Source organism: Salmo trutta, chromosome 32, assembly GCF_901001165.1.
Source record: "Salmo trutta chromosome 32, fSalTru1.1, whole genome shotgun sequence".
NCBI lineage: Eukaryota > Metazoa > Chordata > Actinopteri > Salmoniformes > Salmonidae > Salmo > Salmo trutta.
The window spans coordinates 43,076,124-43,095,791 of record NC_042988.1 but is presented as its reverse complement, the minus strand read 5'-3'; the positions used below and the strand labels follow the sequence as shown (position 1 = coordinate 43,095,791).

At 44.6% G+C, this 19,668-nt stretch overlaps 1 protein-coding gene and 1 long non-coding RNA gene across 2 annotated transcripts in view; one reads left to right on the top strand and one right to left on the bottom strand.

Moving 5' to 3' along the window:
• Window positions 1-19,668, bottom strand: part of LOC115171939 (NLR family CARD domain-containing protein 3-like) — a 1,137,260-nt gene that overhangs the window by 307,730 nt on the left and 809,862 nt on the right. The window lies entirely within an intron of this gene.
• LOC115171957 (uncharacterized) lies at window positions 14,072-14,792 on the top strand. The gene is made up of 3 exons (XR_003871308.1): window positions 14,072-14,111; window positions 14,308-14,372; window positions 14,755-14,792. It is a non-coding gene; the product is annotated as an uncharacterized LOC115171957 (long non-coding RNA).

Here is a 19,668-nt window from a genome sequence, read left to right as displayed (position 1 = left end):
TTATAAGGTTAGGGCGACGTCAGACATTAAATAGTCAGAGTAGGTTTGAGATATGATCACTTATCATGCTGACAAACCTGATGGTCTCTGTGAACTGATCTGAACTGATCTGATCTAAACTGGTCATTTATGATGTGTAGGTTATATACAGTACATTCTCTGTCCTGCTACTGGTAGGACTATAACATTATGTTGATCTGAACAGGTTTAGACTGGTCATCTATGATATGTAGGTTATATACAGTACATTCTCTGTCCTGCTACTGGTAGGACTATAACATTATGTTGATCTGAACAGGTTTAGGCTGGTCATCTATGATATGTAGGTTATATACAGTACATTCTCTGTCCTGCTACTGGTAGGACTATAACATTATGTTGATCTGAACAGGTTTAGACTGGTCATCTATGATATGTAGGTTATGTACAGTACATTCTCTGTCCTGCTACTGGTAGGACTATAACATTATGTTGATCTGAACAGGTTTAGGCTGGTCATCTATGATATGTAGGTTATATACAGTACATTCTCTGTCCTGCTACTGGTAGGACTATAACATTATGTTGATCTGAACAGGTTTAGACTGGTCATCTATGATATGTAGGTTATATACAGTACATTCTCTGTCCTGCTACTGGTAGGACTATAACATTATGTTGATCTGAACAGGTTTAGACTGGTCATACATTTTAGGCCTTCAGTCTATATTCTCAGATACACTTAGAAAATAACAGATTGAAAGACAATAAATAGCCTACTTTTAATGAATAAAAATTATTGTGAGACATGGCCTTGTGTTGCTGTACTGTCTAGAACTACCTTAACAAACAGTGACTTATTATTATTATTATTATTATTATTATTATTATTATTATTGTTGTTGCTGTACTGTCTAGAACTTCCTTAACAAACAGTGACTTATTATTATTATTGACAGTTACCATGGAGATGACATGTCAAAAGAACATGTTCATGTGATGCATTAAATCACCTGACTGTTTCTATGTCTGTTAGTAAACTGTTTTATTTCTAAGAGATAATGAATAAATGAGAACAATTGACATTCAATAATTAGTTGTCACCGTGTTAACCACAACCAACATGTTGGATCTCTGCTTAGTTGTCACTGTGTTAACCACAACCAACATGCTGGATCTCTGTTTAGTTGTTACTGTGTTAACCACAACCAACATGCTGGATCTCTGTTTAGTTGTCACTGTGTTAACCACAATCAACATGCTGGATCTCTGTTTAGTTGTTACTGTGTTAACCACAACCAACATGCTGGATCTCTGTTTAGTTGTCACTGTGTTAACCACAATCAACATGCTGGATCTCTGTTTAGTTGTTACTGTGTTAACCACAACCAACATGCTGGATCTCTGTTTAGTTGTCACTGTGTTAACCACAACCAACATGTTGGATCTCTGTTTAGTTGTCACTGTGTTAACCACAACCAACATGCTGGATCTCTGTTTAGTTGTCACTGTGTTAACCACAACCAACATGCTGGATCTCTGTTTAGTTGTCACTGTGTTAACCACAACCAACATGTTGAATCTCTGTTTAGTTGTCACTGTGTTAACCACAACCAACATGCTGGATCTCTGTTTAGTTGTCACCGTGTTAACCACAACCAACATGCTGGATCTCTGTTTAGTTGTCACTGTGTTAACCACAACCAACATGCTGGATCTCTGTTTAGTTGTTACTGTGTTAACCACAACCAACATGCTGGATCTCTGTTTAGTTGTCACTGTGTTAACCACAACCAACATGCTGGATCTATGTTTAGTTGTCACTGTGTTAACCACAACCAACATGCTGGATCTCTGTTTTAGGGGACAGTGATCTAAAACTAGTCTCTCTGGGGAGAGAGAGGAGGGGGTCCCTGCCTCTAAAATGAGTCTCTCTGGGGAGAGAGAGGAGGGGGGCCCTGCCTCTAAAATGAGTCTCTCTGGGGAGAGAGAGGAGGGGGTCCCTGCCTCTAAAATGAGTCTCTCTGGGGAGAGAGAGGAGGGGGTCCCTGCCTCTAAAATGAGTCTCTCTGGGGAGAGAGAGGAGGGGGGTCCTGCCTCTAAAATGAGTCTCTCTGGAGGACATGACACCAAAACTAAGAGGTGAGCTGACAATATTGTTTAAGAATGTATATTGTTTGCTTATCGGTACATTCTATATAACTGTTCTAGATTTTAGATGTGTATGAAAATGTTTTGCTCAATGCTATATATCCACCTAGATATCTATATATCCACCTAGATATCTATATATCCACCTAGACATCTATATATCCACCTAGACATCTATATATCCACCTAGACATCTATATATCCACCTAGACATCTATATATCCAACTAGATATCTATATATCCACCTAGATATCTATATATCCATTGTTTATCAGGAATGGAATGTTAGTATCCTGCATATCTGACTGTGATATGTGGTTGTCCCACCTAGCTACCTTAAGATGAATCAAATCAAATTGTATTGTCACATACACGTAAAATATGTTGTTGGTCACTAGATATCTAAAGATGAATGCACTTACAGATGCCATATATTAATTTGACCCAGTTTCTCATAGCAGGAAAATAACACCAAACTTGCATTTTTATTTGGATTATAATATAGGGTCATTTTTTGCAGTGGTTGATCAATGTTCCATTAGGGAAAATCAAGTGTGACACTTTAGAAGCCTTTATAAAGCCTTGTAGTGGTTTAATAATTTCTATAAACAATAAAATATTTTTTACCAACATTTCTGAAAATAGATACATATCGTTTTGGAATGAAACACTTGTTTCCCCATCTGAGCTCAGAGTAGATGAGAGATGTAATGTTTGTCTCTGTTGTGTTGAAGACCAATCAAGCGGAAGAGACCAGCCTCCCCTGTTCCCAGCTGTGTGTCCATGAAGAGTGACCAGTCTATGAAAATTCCTACAGTGTTCAGAGAGGGAGACTGTTCTACTGAACAAAGGTAAGAATAACTCATTCCCACGGGGGGCAAGTACGAAAAAAAAACAAAAAAAATTTATGAAATGAAATGTATGCATTCACTACTGTAAGTCGCTCTGGATAAGAGCGTCTGCTAAATGACTAAAATGTAAATGTAAGGTTAGTGAGATAAACAACACTGTCTCTAGTCATTTCTCCTCTCCCATTTTCCCATTTCTTTTTGCTGTTTTCATAATCCATAGGCTAATACTTCTTTCCAGTTTCATAGTCCTAAAACAATATTAAACAAACACAACATTCCCTCCCTGTGTGTGTGTGAGAGAGTGTGCGTGCAATCCCTGGATGAGGAGATGCAATCTCTATCCTGATTGCCTAGTTACTTTTACCTCTACCTACATGTGCATATTACCTCAAATATAGCCTCATTATTACCTCAACTACCTGGTACCCCTGCACATTGACTCAGTACTGGTACTCCTTATAGTCTCATTATTACCTCAACTACCTGGTACCCCTGCACATTGACTCAGTACTGGTACTCCTTATAGTCTCATTATTACCTCAACTACCTGGTACCCCTGCACATTGACTCAGTACTGGTACTCCTTATAGCCTCATTATTACCTCAACTACCTGGTACCCCTGCACATTGACTCAGTACTGGTACTCCTTATTAGGGATGCACGATATATCGGTGAACATATCAAAATCGGACGATATTAGCAGAAAATTCCAACATCGGTATCGGCCGATGTCTAGTTTAATGTGCAAAACCGATGTCAAAGCTGACGTGTATACCTATATAACGTAGGTAAATGACGTAATGATGCTGCGTAAAATTTTGCGCAATATGTGCAAAACAGCATTCCTAAACTAGCCCACAATGTCTGCTGTGTGGATCTAGCATTAATTTGAAAGAGTAAGAACATTTCAGCGAGACAACTCAAAGGCAAAATACATTCAAGCCAAGATAATGAGAGGTTTTTGCCTGACATATGACTTCTGTTATACTCACAGACATCATTCAAACAGTTTTAGAAACTTCAGAGTGTTTTCTATCCAAATCTACTAATAATATGCATATCCTACCTTCTGAGTCTGAGAAAGAGGCAGTTTAATTTGGGCACGTTTTTCATCCGAACGTGAAAATACTGCCCCCTATCCCCATGAGGATTTATAATTATTAAGTGGTATATTGTAAATACTTTGCCACCATGGCCTATTTATTGCCTTACGTCCAATATCTTACCTCATTTGCACACACTGTATATAGATTTTTTCCTACTGTATTATTTACTGTATGTTTGTTTATTCCATGTGTAACTCTGTGTTGTTGTATGTGTCAAACTGCTGTGCTTTATCTTGGCCAGGTCGCATTAGTAAATGAGAACTTGTTCTCAACTAGCCTACCTGGTTAAATAAAGGTTAAAAAAAAGAAGTTTTGCCTGTAAAACTTGAAGAATTATAATTCATGAGATGGACAGAGATTATTATTTTCCTGACACCACACTCCGAGTGCCCTCACCTCCTCCCTGTAGGCCGTCTCCTCGTCGTTGTTGGTAATCAAGCCTACCACTGTAGTGTCGTCTGCAAACTTGATGATTGAGTTGGAGGTGTGCATGGCCACGCAGTCATAGGTGAACAGGGAGTACAGGAGAGGGCTGAGAATGCACCCTTGTGGTGCCCCAGTGTTGAGGATCAGCGGGGTGGAGATGTTGTTTCCTACCCTCACCACCTGGGGGCGTCCCGTCAGAAAGTCCAGGACCCAGTTGTACAGGGTGGGGTCGAGACCAGGGTCTCGAGCTTAATGACGAGTTTGGAGGGTACTATGGTATTAAATGCTGAGCTGTAGTTGATGAACAGCATTCTTACATAGGTATTCCTCTTGTCCAGATGGGTTAGGGCAGTGTACAGTGTGATTGCGATTGTGTCGTCTGTGGACCTATTGGGGCGATAAGCAAATTGGAGTGGGTCTAGGGTGTCAGGTAGGGTGGAGGTGATATGATCCTTGACTAGTCTCTCAAAGCACCAAATGATGACGGAAGTGAGTGCTACTCAGAAAGTCGTTTAGCTCAGTTAGCTTTCTTGGGAACAGGAACAATGGTGGCCCTCTTGAAGCATGTGGGAACAGCAGACTGGGATAGGGATTGATTGAATATGTCCGTATACACCAGCCAGCTGGTCTGCGCATGCTCTGAGGATACGGCTAGAGATGCCATCTGGGCCGGCAGCCTTGCGAGGGTTAACACGTTTAAATGTTTTTCTCACGTTGGCTGCGGTGAAGGAGAGCCCGCACATTTTTGGTAGCGGCCTGTGTCGGTGGCACTGTATTGTCCTCAAAGCGAGCAAGAAGTTGTTTAGTTTGTCGGGGTCCGCGACTGGGCTGGTTTTCTTTTTGTAGTCCGTGATTGACTGTAGACCCTGCCACATACCTCTCGTGTCTGAGCCGTTGAATTGCGACTCTACTTTGTCTCTATACTGACGTTTAGCTTGTTTGATTGCCTTGCGGAGGGAATAGCTACACTGTTTGTATTCGGTCATGTTTCCGGTCGCCTTGCCCTGATTAAAAGCAGTGTTCATGCTTTCAGTTTTGCGCGAATGCTGCAATCAATCCATGGTTTCTGGTTGGGAAAGGTTTTAATAGTCGCCGTGGGTACAACATCACTGATGCACTTGCTAATAAACTCGCTCACCAAATCAGCGTATATGTCACGCCCTGACCAGGTGAACTCTTCTATTTTGGTCAGGGTGTGGCATTTCTATAGTTTATTTTCTATGTTTTTGGTATAGCCTTGCTTTGGGGCTTATTTCTATGTTGGGTTCTGTCGATTCCCAATCAGAGACAGCTGTCGCTAGTTGCCTCTGATTGGGGAATCACATTTAAGTTCCTTTTCCCCCACGATGTTTGTGGGGTGTTGTCTCTTTTTGTTGGAGCAGTAACGATACGTTTATTCTCTGTTTTGACCGTGTTATTTCAGTCTGTAATAAATAACATGTGTTCGCTCCCAGCTGCGCCTTGGTCCACTTCTTCCTTCCTGCACGCTGTTTGTTACAGAACACCCCACCGAACCAGGACCAAGCAGCGGGAGGATAAGGAGCGCGAGAGATGGGCTCGCGAGGGGAAGGAGTTCTGGACCTGGGAGGAGATCATGTCGGGGAAAGGACCCTGGCGGAAGGATTCCCAGGTCGAGGAGGTGATGCCAGCCGGTGGAAGGACTCGCAGGCGGCAGTCGAGGAGGCCCGGAAGACACCCCCAAGAAATTTTTTTTGGGGGGCTAATGGGGTGGTCCGGAAGGGCAGAGGAAGAGCCCAGACCACTGCTCTCGTGGGGGATAACGGCGAAGGAGGAGGCAGAGATGTGGCAGGTCCTGGAGGACCTGCGTAGGGACAGCGTGGAGGAAGAGCCTTGGGTGGCAGAGGTGCGCACGGTATCACCAGTGCGCCTGCACAGCCCAGTGCGCTCCGTGCCAGCGCCCCACATTTGCCGGGCTAGGGGAGTGCTCAGCGAGGACGTGTTGTGCCGGCTCAGCGCTCCTGGCCTCCGGTGCCCCTTCTCGGTCCGATGTATCCTGCGCCGAGGACGCGCACTGTGTCTCCGGTACGGCTGCACAGCCCAGTGCGTTCTGTGCCAGCGCTCCACACTTGCCAGGCTAAGGTGGGCGTTGAGCCAGAACGGGTGATGTCAGCTGTGCACTCCCGACCTCCAGTGCGCCTCCTCGGTCCAGGATATCCGGCGCCGCTTATGCGCACTGTGTCGCCGGTGTGCGGTCACGGTCCAGCACGTCCTGTGCCAGCACCTCGCCCTTGCCGGGCGAATGTGGTGCGTGTCCACAGTCCAGTCCGGCCCATCCCTGCTCCCCGCACCAAGCCAGTGGTGCGTGTCCCCAGTCCAGTCCGGCCCGTCCCTGCTCCCCGCACCAGGTTAGTGGTGCGTGTCCCCAGTCCTGTCCGGCCCATCCCTGCTCCCCGCACCAAGTTAGTGGTGCGTGTCCACAGTCCTGTCCGGCCCATCCCTGCTCCCCACACCAAGCCAGTGGTGCGTGTCCCCAGTCCTGTCCGGCCCATCCCTGCTCCCCGCACCAAGCCAGTGGTGCGTGTCCCCAGTCCAGTCCGTCCCGTCCCTGCTCCCCGCACCAGGTTAGTGGTGCGTGTCCCCAGTCCTGTCCGGCCCATCCCTGCTCCCCGCACCAAGCCGGGGGTGCGTGTCCCTAGTCCAGTCCGCCCGTCCCTGCTACCCGCACCAGGTTGCTGGTGCATGTCCCCGGTCCTGTCCGGCCCGTCCCTGTTCCCCGCACCAGGCCCACGGTGCGTGTCCACAGTCCGGCACGGCCTGTGTCCGGTCCACCGGTGACCAGTCTTGTTCCGGTCGGCGGCTCCGCTCCGGAGCCTGAGCATGCCGCTCCACCGTGGTCCAGTCCGGGCCAGAGGGGTAGGGCTAGGGTGGAGGCAGGGGGAGAAACACGCCCGGGGCCAGAGCCTCCACCGAGGGTGAGTCGCCCACCCGGTCCCCCCCCTAATAGACTTTAGGTTGGTGCGCCGGGAGTACGCACCGTTGGAGGGGGGGTACTGTCACGCCCTGACCAGGTGAACTCTTCTATTTTGGTCAGGGTGTGGCATTTCTATAGTTTATTTTCTATGTTTTTGGTATAGCCTTGCTTTGGGGCTTATTTCTATGTTGGGTTCTGTCGATTCCCAATCAGAGACAGCTGTCGCTAGTTGCCTCTGATTGGGGAATCACATTTAAGTTCCTTTTCCCCCACGATGTTTGTGGGGTGTTGTCTCTTTTTGTTGGAGCAGTAACGATACGTTTATTCTCTGTTTTGACCGTGTTATTTCAGTCTGCAATAAATAACATGTGTTCGCTCCCAGCTGCGCCTTGGTCCACTTCTTCCTTCCTGCACGCCGATCGTTACAGTATAAATCAATGTTGTTGTTCGACGCTATCCGGAACATATCCCAGTCCACGTGATCGAAGCAATCTTGAAGCGTGGAAACAGATTGGTCGGACCTGAGTTGAACAGACCTGAGCACGGGTGTTTCCTGTTTTAGTTTCTGTCTATAGGCTGGGAGCAACAAAATGGAGTCATGGTCAGATTTGCCGAAAGGAGGGCGAGGGAGGGCTTTGTATGCGTCGTGGAAATTAGAGTAGCATTGGTCCAGAGTTTTACCAGCCCGGGTTGCGCATTCGATATGCTGATAAAATTTAGGGAGCCTTGTTTTCAGATTAGCCTTGTTAAAATCCCCAGCTACAATAAATGCAGCCTCAGGATATGTGGTTTCCAGTTTACATAGAGTCCAATGAAGTTCGTTCAGCGCCGTCGAGGTGTCTGAAGGGTGTCTTAAAGCATTTTGATGATTTTGTTAATAAAAACCTGTTTAAGAATTTAGCTTTTTTTGTTTTGTTATTTTATTATATTTATTATTGCAAGGCAGAACACTTGATAAACAAGCCACATTAGTTTTATTGTTCAAATATGGTTTGAACTGAGTGACCTAGTAACTTCTATGTGAAAGTCCAGGAATTGGCTTGGGATAGGTGGGACAGGTTTGAGACTGATCTAAGGAATTAAGAAGAAAAATACACATTATTTCTCAGAAGCCTCACCAATGTCTGTCCGTGAATCTCGGGTATGTGGGACGAAATCGTCCCACCTAGTCAACAGCCAGTGGAATCGAGTGGCGCAAAATACAAAAACCTTAAAAATGCTATAACTTCACTTTCTCAAACATATGACTATTTTACACCATTTTATAGATACACCTCTCCTGAATCGAACCACGTTTTCCGATTTCAAAAAGGCTTTACAACAAAAGCAAAACATTAGATTATGTTAGGAGAGTACCCACCCAGAAATAATCACACAGCCATTTTCAAAGCAACTAGATGCATCACAAATTCCCAAAACACAGCTAAATGCAGCACTAACTTTTGACAATCTTCATCAGATGACACTCCTAGGACATCATGTTACACAATACATGCATTTTTTGTTCGATAAAGTTCATATTTATATATAAAAACAGCATTTTACATCGGCGCCTCAAAATCTTTTCCCTCAAATGCTTCGGGTGAACAGCGCTACAATTTAAAAAATTACTATTCGAAAACATTGTTATAATGTAATATTGTCATTCAAAGAATTATAGATTAACATCTCTTGAATGCAAACGCATTGCCAGATTTAAAAATAACTTTACTGGTGTCACGTCCTGGCCAGTATATAAGGTTAATTGTTTTGTAGTTTGGTCAGGGCGTGACAGAGGGTATTTGTTTTATGTGGTTCAGGGTGGTGTGTTTGTTCAAAGGGGGGTTTGATTTAGTATTTCCGGGGTTTTGGGTTGATGATCTATGTTTATGTATTTCTATGTGTAGTCTGGTGAGTGTGTTTCTATGTTGTGCTGATTGGGGTTGGGACTCTCAGTTGAAGGCAGGTGTTGTCTATCTGCCTTTGATTGAGAGTCCCATATATTAGGGTGTGTTTGTGTTTGTTATTCGTGGGTGATTGTTCTGTGTGTAAGCCGTATGCTTTACCAGACTGTTTGTAGTTGTTCGTTCGTTCGTTAGTTTGTTCGTTGTTTCGTTTTGTTATTTTGTATGTTCATTTCTGTAGTTAATAAAAATCAAGATGAGCATACACGTACCTGCTGCGTATTGGTCCTCTTTCACCGACGACAGCCGTGACAGAATCACCCACCACTCAAGGACCAAGCAGCAGAGGAAGGAGCAGACGGCGTTCGAGTTGGACTTGCGGGAGAAGTGGACTTGGGAGGAAGTTCTGGACGGGGCCGGACCTTGGCACCAGGCTGGGGAGTATCGCCGCCCGCAGTGGGAAATTGAGGCAGCCAAGGCAGAGAGGCGGTGGTACGAGGCCAGAGACGCGCTGAGGGAGAAGCACGAGAGGCACCCCCAATAAAAAATTTTGGGGGGGCACACGGGTAGTTTGGCTAGGCGTAAGAAGAGCCGGAAGCCAGCTACTCGTGGTTATATGGAGGAGCGTATGGGGTGGAGAGCGCTATGTTTCGCTGAGAAGCGCACTATCTCACCCATACGCACGCACAGTCCGGTGCGAGTTATTCCAGCCCTTCGCAGGTGCCGTGCTAGAGCGGGCATCCAGCCTGGTAGGAGGATGCCTGCGCAGCGCATCTGGTCGCCGGTACGCCTCCGAGGACCAGGCTACCCAACTCCCGCTCTACGCACGGCTACCATCAGGCCCCTGCACAGCCCAGTCTGCCCTGTACGAGCACTCCGCTCGTACAGGGTTACTAGTTCCATCCCGCCAAGGCGGGTTGTGCAGGAGGTAAGATCTAGACCGGCTGTGCACCTCCATAGCCCTGGGTTTCCAGCTCCTGTCTCTCGTGCGGACTCGGAAGTGCGTCCACCCAGTCCGACTCGTCCTGTTCCCGCTCCCCGCACTAAACTGCAAGTGCGTAAACCCAGTCTCGCCAGTCAACAGTCGTCAGAGCTGCCCGCCAGTCAACAGTCGTCGGAGCTGCCCACCAGTCAACAGTCGTCGGAGCTGCCCGCCAGTCAACAGTCGTCGGAGCTGCCCGCCAGTCAACAGTCGTCGGAGCTGCCCGCCAGTCAACAGTCGTCGGAGCTGCCCGTCAGTCAACAGTCGTCGGAGCTGCCCGTCAGTCAACAGTCGTCGGAGCTGCCCGTCAGTCAACAGTCGTCGGAGCTGCCCGCCAGTCAACAGTCGCCGGAGTGGTCAGACTGCGCTGAACTGCCGGAGTGGCCAGACTGCGCTGAACTGCCGGAGTGGCCAGACTGCGCTGAACTGCCGGAGTGGCCAGACTGCGCTGAACTGCCGGAGTGGCCAGACTGCCCTGAACTGCCGGAGTGGCCAGACTGCCCTGAACTGCCGGAGTGGCCAGACTGCCCTGAACTGCCGGAGTGGCCAGACTGCGCTGAACTGCCGGAGTGGCCAGACTGCGCTGAACTGCCGGAGTGGCCAGACTGCGCTGAACTGCCGGAGTGGCCAGACTTCGCTGAACTGCCGGAGTGGCCAGACTGCCCTGAACTGCCGGAGTGGCCAGACTGCCCTGAACTGCCGGAGTGGCCAGACTGCCCTGAACTGCCGGAGTGGCCAGACTGCCCTGAACTGCCGGAGTGGCCAGACTGCCCTGAACTGCCGGAGTGGCCAGACTGCCCTGAACTGGGGTAGCACCTTTAAGGGGGGGGTACTGTCACGTCCTGGCCAGTATATAAGGTTAATTGTTTTGTAGTTTGGTCAGGGCGTGACAGAGGGTATTTGTTTTATGTGGTTCAGGGTGGTGTGTTTGTTCAAAGGGGGGTTTGATTTAGTATTTCCGGGGTTTTGGGTTGATGATCTATGTTTATGTATTTCTATGTGTAGTCTGGTGAGTGTGTTTCTATGTTGTGCTGATTGGGGTTGGGACTCTCAGTTGAAGGCAGGTGTTGTCTATCTGCCTTTGATTGAGAGTCCCATATATTAGGGTGTGTTTGTGTTTGTTATTCGTGGGTGATTGTTCTGTGTGTAAGCCGTATGCTTTACCAGACTGTTTGTAGTTGTTCGTTCGTTCGTTCGTTCGTTGTTTCGTTTTGTTATTTTGTATGTTCATTTCTGTAGTTAATAAAAATCAAGATGAGCATACACGTACCTGCTGCGTATTGGTCCTCTTTCACCGACGACAGCCGTGACAACTGGGAAATCAGACTTTGCAATAAACGACGTGGTATGCTCAGAAAAATAGGCTAGTTAGCGCCATCTTGGAACCATCAACCATCTAAAATACTATTGTCAATATTCCCTTACCTTTGATTATCTTCATCAGAAGGCACTACCAGGAATCCCAGGTCCACAACAAATGTTGTTTTGTTCAAAAAAGTTAATAATTTATGTCCCAATATTTCCTTCTTGTTAGCACGTTCCGAAGGCTACTCAAAATGTACCGTAGCGCTCGGGACTTGTCATCACAAATGTGCAAAAAAAAAATATTTAAGTTTGTTCAAACATGTCAAACGTTGTATAACATAAATCTTTAGCGCCTTTTTCAACCAGAGCTTCAATAATATTCAAGGCGGACGATTGCATTGTCTTACTAAACGTTTCGATAGGGGAGGGTAGCCAGCGGCGCCCGCATCATAATGGTAATGGCCCTCCCCCTGTGACCAATCTCCAAAGCCTCTCTTTCGATCAGTTTGTACTATAGAAGACTCAAACCACTTTGTAAAGACTGTTGACATCTTGTGGAAGCCTTAGGAAGTGCTAAATGATTAATAAGTCCCTGTGTGTTTCAATGGCAAAGGGTTGAAGTGATTTCCACACATCAGATTTCCATTTCCTGTTAGGATTTGTCTCAGGGTTTTGACTGCCATATGAGTTCTGTTATACTCACAGACACCATTCAAACAGTTTTAGAAACTTTAGGGTGTTTTCTATATATATTCTAGTTACTGGGCAGGAGTAGTAACCAGATTAAATCGGGTACGTTTTTTTATCCGGCCGTGCAAATACTGCCCCCTATCCCCAACAGGTTAAGAACTTTTAATTGCTAAATATTTCCAATAGATGGCAGCATAAGACCACAGAGTATCAGTTATATGCTACAAGCAGCAACATGATTGACATAAAAAAGCATGCAACCACAGACTAACGTTATATGTTATATGTTCTAAAACAGTCACTTATTACTTTAGTTAGCTATATATCTCGTATTAGGACTGTGTTGCTTTTGGGAGAGAAAAAGAATAGTGACAATAGCAGGTATTGAACCCCGGGTAAATTATCACTAGTCAGAAGCTCTAATCTCAACTCTAGTATACATACATTATAAAAAATATTTATTAATATCTCATATTGGGACTAAACAGCCTCTGAATAGAAAAGAGGAGTGCATCTTCCAGCCCCCCAATAAATTACATCATGCAACCCTCCCGGTTAGCAAATTTACCTCAACATGCCCCTCGCTTACGCAAGAAAGCAGAGTGACAACACAAGCTTTTCAGCGGGTCTGAGATGGCTACATGTGAGAGAAAGCAGAGTGGTTCGATGCTGGTTGATGATTTGGACAATGAATGTACTGGGAAAATATGTTTTTCTCGACTAAAGTAGGGGGAGTGGTGGTGTATCCAGGGAGAAAACTTATCAAATCTTCTGAAATTTAATTTGTGGTCTTATGCTGCCATCGATTGGAATTATTGAGCAACTGCAGTAGTGCTGAATAACATTTACATTTTAGTCATTTAGCAGACGCTCTTATCCAGAGCGACTTATAGTTGTGAATGCAAACATTTCATACATTTTTTTTTCTCCATAATGGTCCCCCGTGGGAATCGAATCCACAAACCTGCCATTGCAAACACCAGGCTCTACCAACTGAGCCACACGGCTAATTCCTAATCCTAGTTAATTTGATTACTTACAACCATAAAATAACCCTTTAAAGCGTAACAATGAATCTGACATAAACCAAAAACACCATACATTAGTTAATTAAACGATTTATTTAGATGGGTGACATTTTCCAAAGTAACACCCCTGCAGACAAAGAAGAGCTCTCCAGCAGGTACCAAAACATTCAAAGGCCATTTTCTCAAAAGTGAGGTTACCAGTTTATCAACGTTGAAAGCAGAATTACTTTCCCATTGTTCCTCAACTGTAGTGTATGATATACCATTATCTAGCATTGAGTCTCTAATTTTATCCAATGTAAAAACCACAATTTCAAATTTTGCTACATAAGACCAAATCAAGCCGGTCGATCACATTTGAGAGTGAGGCAGTTATATAGTAATTAGAAAAAAACATGATTATTTGTCTCTCTGAAATGAAACCATCAAGTGATAGATTTTAAACAAATACATGTCTGTCATTGAACAATCCCATGCCATGATTAGATAGTGAAAAAACACACCAATCTCTTTAATAATTTATTTAAACAATAAAAGCTAATTTACCAATATTTCTGAAAATGGATATATAGTGTTTTAGAATGAAACTCTTCTTATGTTTCCCCCATCTGAGATCAGAGTAGATGAGAGATGTAATGTTTGCCTCTGTTGTGTTGAAGCCCAATCAAGCAGGAGAGACCAGCCTCCCCTGTTCCCAGCTGTGTGTCCATGAAGAGTGACCGGTCTATGGAGCCTCCTATATTCTTTAGAGAGGGAGACTTTTCTAATGAACAAAGGTAAGAAGAACTCATGGGTCATGGTCAGTGAGTTAAACAACACTGTCTCTAGTCATTTCTCCTCTCCCATTTTCCCGTTTATTTTTGTTGTTTTCATAATCCATAGGCTAATCGTTTTGTCCATTTTCATAGTCCTAAAACAATATTAAACAAACACAACATTCCCTCCCTGTGTGTGTGTGCTATCCATATTCAGTGATCCTAATATGCACTTCCCGAGGAAAATGAACCAGAAGGAGCTTGCTGACACACTGGAGAAAAGTAAGAGCTGTCTGCCTCATGTTGAATGCTGTTTTATAACATTTAAAAGCTGTAGCTAAAGTACAGCTAAAGTAGCTGTGTAACTCAATGATATTGTAGCAGCCTTAACACAACACCTAGTGACCTCATCAAGTAGCAGCAGGGATGTGTTGTGCTGATTTAGAGAGAGAGAGATGGACAACATTAATAATACCATCATTAATACCAATAATAATATAATCAGTCACACCAGTCTGTAATGCATTATGAAAAAATGTACACGTTTATACAGTCAGTTAATAAGATAATACATTATTATAATTTAAAACTTTATAACAGTCCTAAAACACTGTAGGCATTAAAACAGTAATATTAATATCCTCTGTGTTATTTCTTCATTCAGATGAGCTTGCTGTGATTTGCCAACGTGAACTCAAATCTAATCTAAAGAAGAAGTTTCAATGTGTATTTGAGGGGATCGCTAAACAAGGAAACCCAATACTTCTCAATAAGATCTACACAGAGCTCTACATCACAGAGGGTGGAACAGGAGAGGTCAATAATGTACATGAGCTGAGACAGATTGAGACAACAACCAGGAAACAAGCAAGACCAGACACTGCAGTCAAATGTAACGACATCTTCAAACCCTTAACTGGACAAGACAAACGTATCAGAACTGTGCTGACAAAGGGAGTCGCTGGCATTGGAAAAACAGTCTCTGTGCAGAAATTCATTCTGGACTGGGCTGAAGGAAAAGCAAATCAGGATATCCAATTTGTATTTTCATTCCCTTTCCGGGAGCTGAATTTGGTGAAAGCGGACAAACACACTTTGATTGAACTTCTCAATCACTTCTCAATGGAAACCAAACAATCAAGAATCTCCAACTACGACAAGTACAAAGTTCTGTTCATCTTTGATGGTCTGGATGAGTGCCGACTGCCCCTAGACTTCCAGAAGAACAAGATCTGTTGTGACGTCACAGAGTCAACCTCAGTGGATGTTCTGCTGACAAATCTCATAAAGGGAAATCTGCTTCCCTCTGCTCTCCTCTGGATAACTACCCGACCTGCAGCAGCCAATAAGGTCCCTTCAGGGTGTGTTGACCAGGTGACAGAGGTACGAGGGTTCAATGACACACAGAAGGAGGAGTACTTCAGGAAGAGATTCAGTGATGAGGACCTGGCCAACAGAATCATCTCACACATAAAGTCATCAAGGAGCCTCCACATCATGTGCCACATTCCAGTCTTCTGTTGGATTTCTGCAATAGTCCTTGAACACATGCTGAAACATAAGATTGAAGAGATGCCCAAGACTCTGACTGAGATGTACACACACCTTGTGGTGTTTCATACCAAACAGAAGAATGAAAAGTATGTTGGGATAGAAGAGACAGGTCCACACTGGAATGAAGAGAGCATTTTGTCACTGGGAAAACTGGCTTTTCAGCAGCTTCTGAAGGGCAATCTGATTTTCCATGAAGATGACCTGAAAGAGGCTGGCATTGATGTCAATGAAGCCTCAGTGTACTCAGGATTGTGCACACAGCTCTTTAAAGAGGAATGTGTTCTGTACCAGGTCAAGGTGTACTGCTTTGTTCATCTGAGCATTCAGGAGTTTCTGGCTGCTCTATATGTGTTCCTCTCATTCATCAACAAAAATGAGAATCTAATGGATGAAACTCAATCAACGTCCAGGAACCTTTCTGTGCAATTCAGAGACAAGCCTGAAGTTTCTGTCTACAAGAGTTCTGTGGATGAAGCCTTACAAAGTGAGACAGGAAACCTGGACCTTTTCCTTCGCTTCCTTCTGGGCCTCTCACTGGAGTCCAATCAGAGGTTCTTACAATGTATACTGTCGATGACAAGAAGCAGCTCAAAGAGCCATGGAGAAACAATAAATTACATCAAGGAGAAGATCAGGGAGAATCCCTCTCCAGAGAGGTGCATCAATCTGTTCCACTGTCTGAATGAACTGAATGACCATTCTCTAGTGGAGGAGATCCAAACCTACCTGAGCTCAGGAAGTGTCTCCAGTGAAGACCTGTCACCTGCACAGTGGTCAGCTCTGGTCTTTGTGTTGCTGACTTCAGAAAAGGAGCTGGATGTGATTGACCTGAAGAAATACTCCCGATCAGAGGAAGGTCTTCTGAGGCTGCTGCCAGTGGTCAAAGTCTCCAGAGCTGCTCTGTGAGTACATAAAATGACAATTAAGTACCAATCATCAGGAACAAATATTCAGTATAGTGAAAAATATTTATTACTGAAAATATGTATTATATTATGTACATAATATTATATTGAAAATAATACTGAATTAATGCATTGATTTTCACAATAGTATAACATGACCATACAATTACAGGAGACAAAAGATGAATCCATATGTTGATTGAGAGAATAAACCAAATGCATCTGCCATTGTCCTTCTTCACTGCTTGTGCTAAATTAACAGTGTTTTGTGAAGTCATGATTTTCTCTTTGCAGGCTGTCAGGCTGTGGAATCACAGAGGAAGGCTGTGCTTCTCTGGTCTCAGCTCTGAGGTCAAACCCCTCACACCTGAGAGAGCTGGACCTGAGTAACAATGACCTGAAGGATTCAGGAGTGGAGCGTCTCTCTGATGGACTGGGGAATCCCCACTGTAAACTTGAGACTCTGAGGTCAGTATTCCTGTAGTTGGTCAACAAGTGTTAACTGTTCACCAGATCCACATGTGTTTACCAGACACACATAGTCCACACCATATGTGTTTGGACAGTGAAGCTTACAGTTTTACATTTGGTGCTATGCTCCAGCATTTTGGATTTGAGATACAATGTTTCATATTAGGCGACAGTAGAGAATGTCACCTTTTATTTGAAGGTATTTATACATATCTGTTTTACCGTTTAGAAATGAAAGCACTTTAATGTATCTATTTCTCCCATTTGAAAGAGTCTTAATTATTTAGACAAATTCACTTATAGTGTATTAAGGTTTCATAACTTTAGTATGTGGTCCCATATTCCATGCCTGCAGTGATTACATCAAGCTTGTTATTCTACAAACTTGTTGAATTCATTTGCAGTTTGTCTTGGTTGTGTTTTGGATGATGTTTTTCCTAATAGAAACTGAATGGTCAATAATGTCCTGTCATTTTGGAGTCACTTCACTTGTATTGTCAGTAAGAATAGAAGATGTTTCTGAACACTTCTACATTCATGTGGATGCTACCATGATTATGAATAATCATGAATGAATCGTGAATAATGGTGAATGAGAAAGTTACAGAGGCACAACGATCAGATGAAATGCTAACCTCCCCTGTTATTGGTAATGGTGAGAGCTTAGCATGTTTTGTTGTAGCCTCTGTTATTGGTAATGGTGAGAGGTTAGCATGTTTTGTTGTAGTCTCTGTTATTGGTAATGGTGAGAGGTTAGCATGTTTTGTTGTAGACTCTGTTATTGGTAATGGTGAGAGGTTAGCATGTTTTGTTGTCATCTCTGTCATTGGTGATGGTGAGAGGTTAGCATGTTTTGTTGTCATCTCTGTCATTGGTGATGGTGAGAGGTTAGCATGTTTTGTTGTAGCCTCTGTAACTTTCTCACTCATTATTATTCATGATTCATTCAGGATTTTTCTTAACCATGGCATCATCAGGATTAATTTATGATTGTTTAAAAACATGTTATCTACTCAGTTAAACAGAAAATGACTCCAGTCATCATCCACCATTCAGTCACTAATGGGCAAAACATAACCCAAAAAACAACCAAAACAAACTGCAAATGCAATCGACCAGTTTGAGTCACAAGCTTGATGTAGTCAAATATCGGACCGAGCACTACATTTTTGACTCTTTTAATACACTATGAGTGAATTGGTCAGAATACTTATGACTTCTTCAAATGGGGGACTACATACATAAAGTGCTTTCATTTCTAAACAGTGAAACAGATATATATTAAAATACCCTAAAATAAAAGGTGACATTATATACTGTCACCACATATGAAACATTTGATCTCAATTCCAAAATGTTGGAGTTTGGAGCCACATTTAAAATGTTGGCTTCAATGTCAAAATATATATGGTGTGGACTGTATATGTAACAGATGTATATGGTACTCTCCTTGCGTTGTGTTTTCTCCAAATAAATGACATCAGCCAGTGGTCCCAGTTGAGCATCATTTATTTCTGTTGTTAAATTGGAAACATCACGTTAGTTGTGCAGGGCTTGTAACGACTGTCGGAAGGAGCGGACCAAAACGCAGTGTGTTGAGTGCTCATGCTGAATATTTATTATATCGTAGAACACCAAAGACAAAAATAACAAAAACGAAAGTGTACAGCGTACTGTTCTGTCAGGAATATCAACTAAACAGAAGACAACAACCCACAAAACACAAGTGGAAAAAAACCCTACTTATTAAGTATGATCTCCAATTATAGACATCGAGGACCAGCTGCCTATAATTGGAGATCAACCCCCCAAAAAAACACATAGAAATACAATACTAGAACTCAACATAGAAATAGAAAACATAGAACAAAACACAAAACACCCCATGTCACGCCCTGACCTACTCTACCATAGAAAATGACCTTCTACTACGGTCAGGACGTGACAGTACCCCCCCCCCAAAGGTGCGGACCCCTGACCGCACCTAGACAAACAACAAACCTCCCCCCAAACCCCCCCTCCCAAAAAGCAAAAAAACAAAGGGAGGGCAGGGTGGGTGACTAATGTCTATGGCGGCTCATGTGCAGTACCCAGAACCTTCTCATCCCGCGCATCCCCCAGTGGAGGAGGTGGCTCTAGTTTGGGGAGTAACCCCCGCTCCGCCTGCTGATCCCTCTGCTTCTGTGTCACTGGACCGTGGATCATCGCCGGAGGATCTGTACTGCAGACTGCCGCTGGAGGTTATGGGCTGCAGGCCGCCGCTGAAGACTCTGGGCTGCAGGCCGCCGTTGAAGACTCTGGGCTGCAGGCCGCCGCTGAAGACTCTGGGCCGCAGGCCGCCGCTGAAGACTCTGGGCCGCAGGCCGCCGCTGAAGACTCTGGGCAGCAGGCCGCCGCTGAAGACTCTGGGCTGCAGGCCGCCGCTGAAGACTCTGGGCAGCAGGCCGCCGCTGAAGACTCTGGGCTGCAGGCCGCCGCTGAAGACTCTGGGCCGCAGGCCGCCGCTGAAGACTCTGGGCCGCAGGCCGCCGCTGAAGACTCTGGGCAGCAGGCCGCCGCTGAAGACTCTGGGCTGCAGGCCGCCGCTGAAGACTCTGGGCAGCAGGCCGCCGCTGAAGACTCTGGGCAGCAGGCCGCCGCTGAAGACT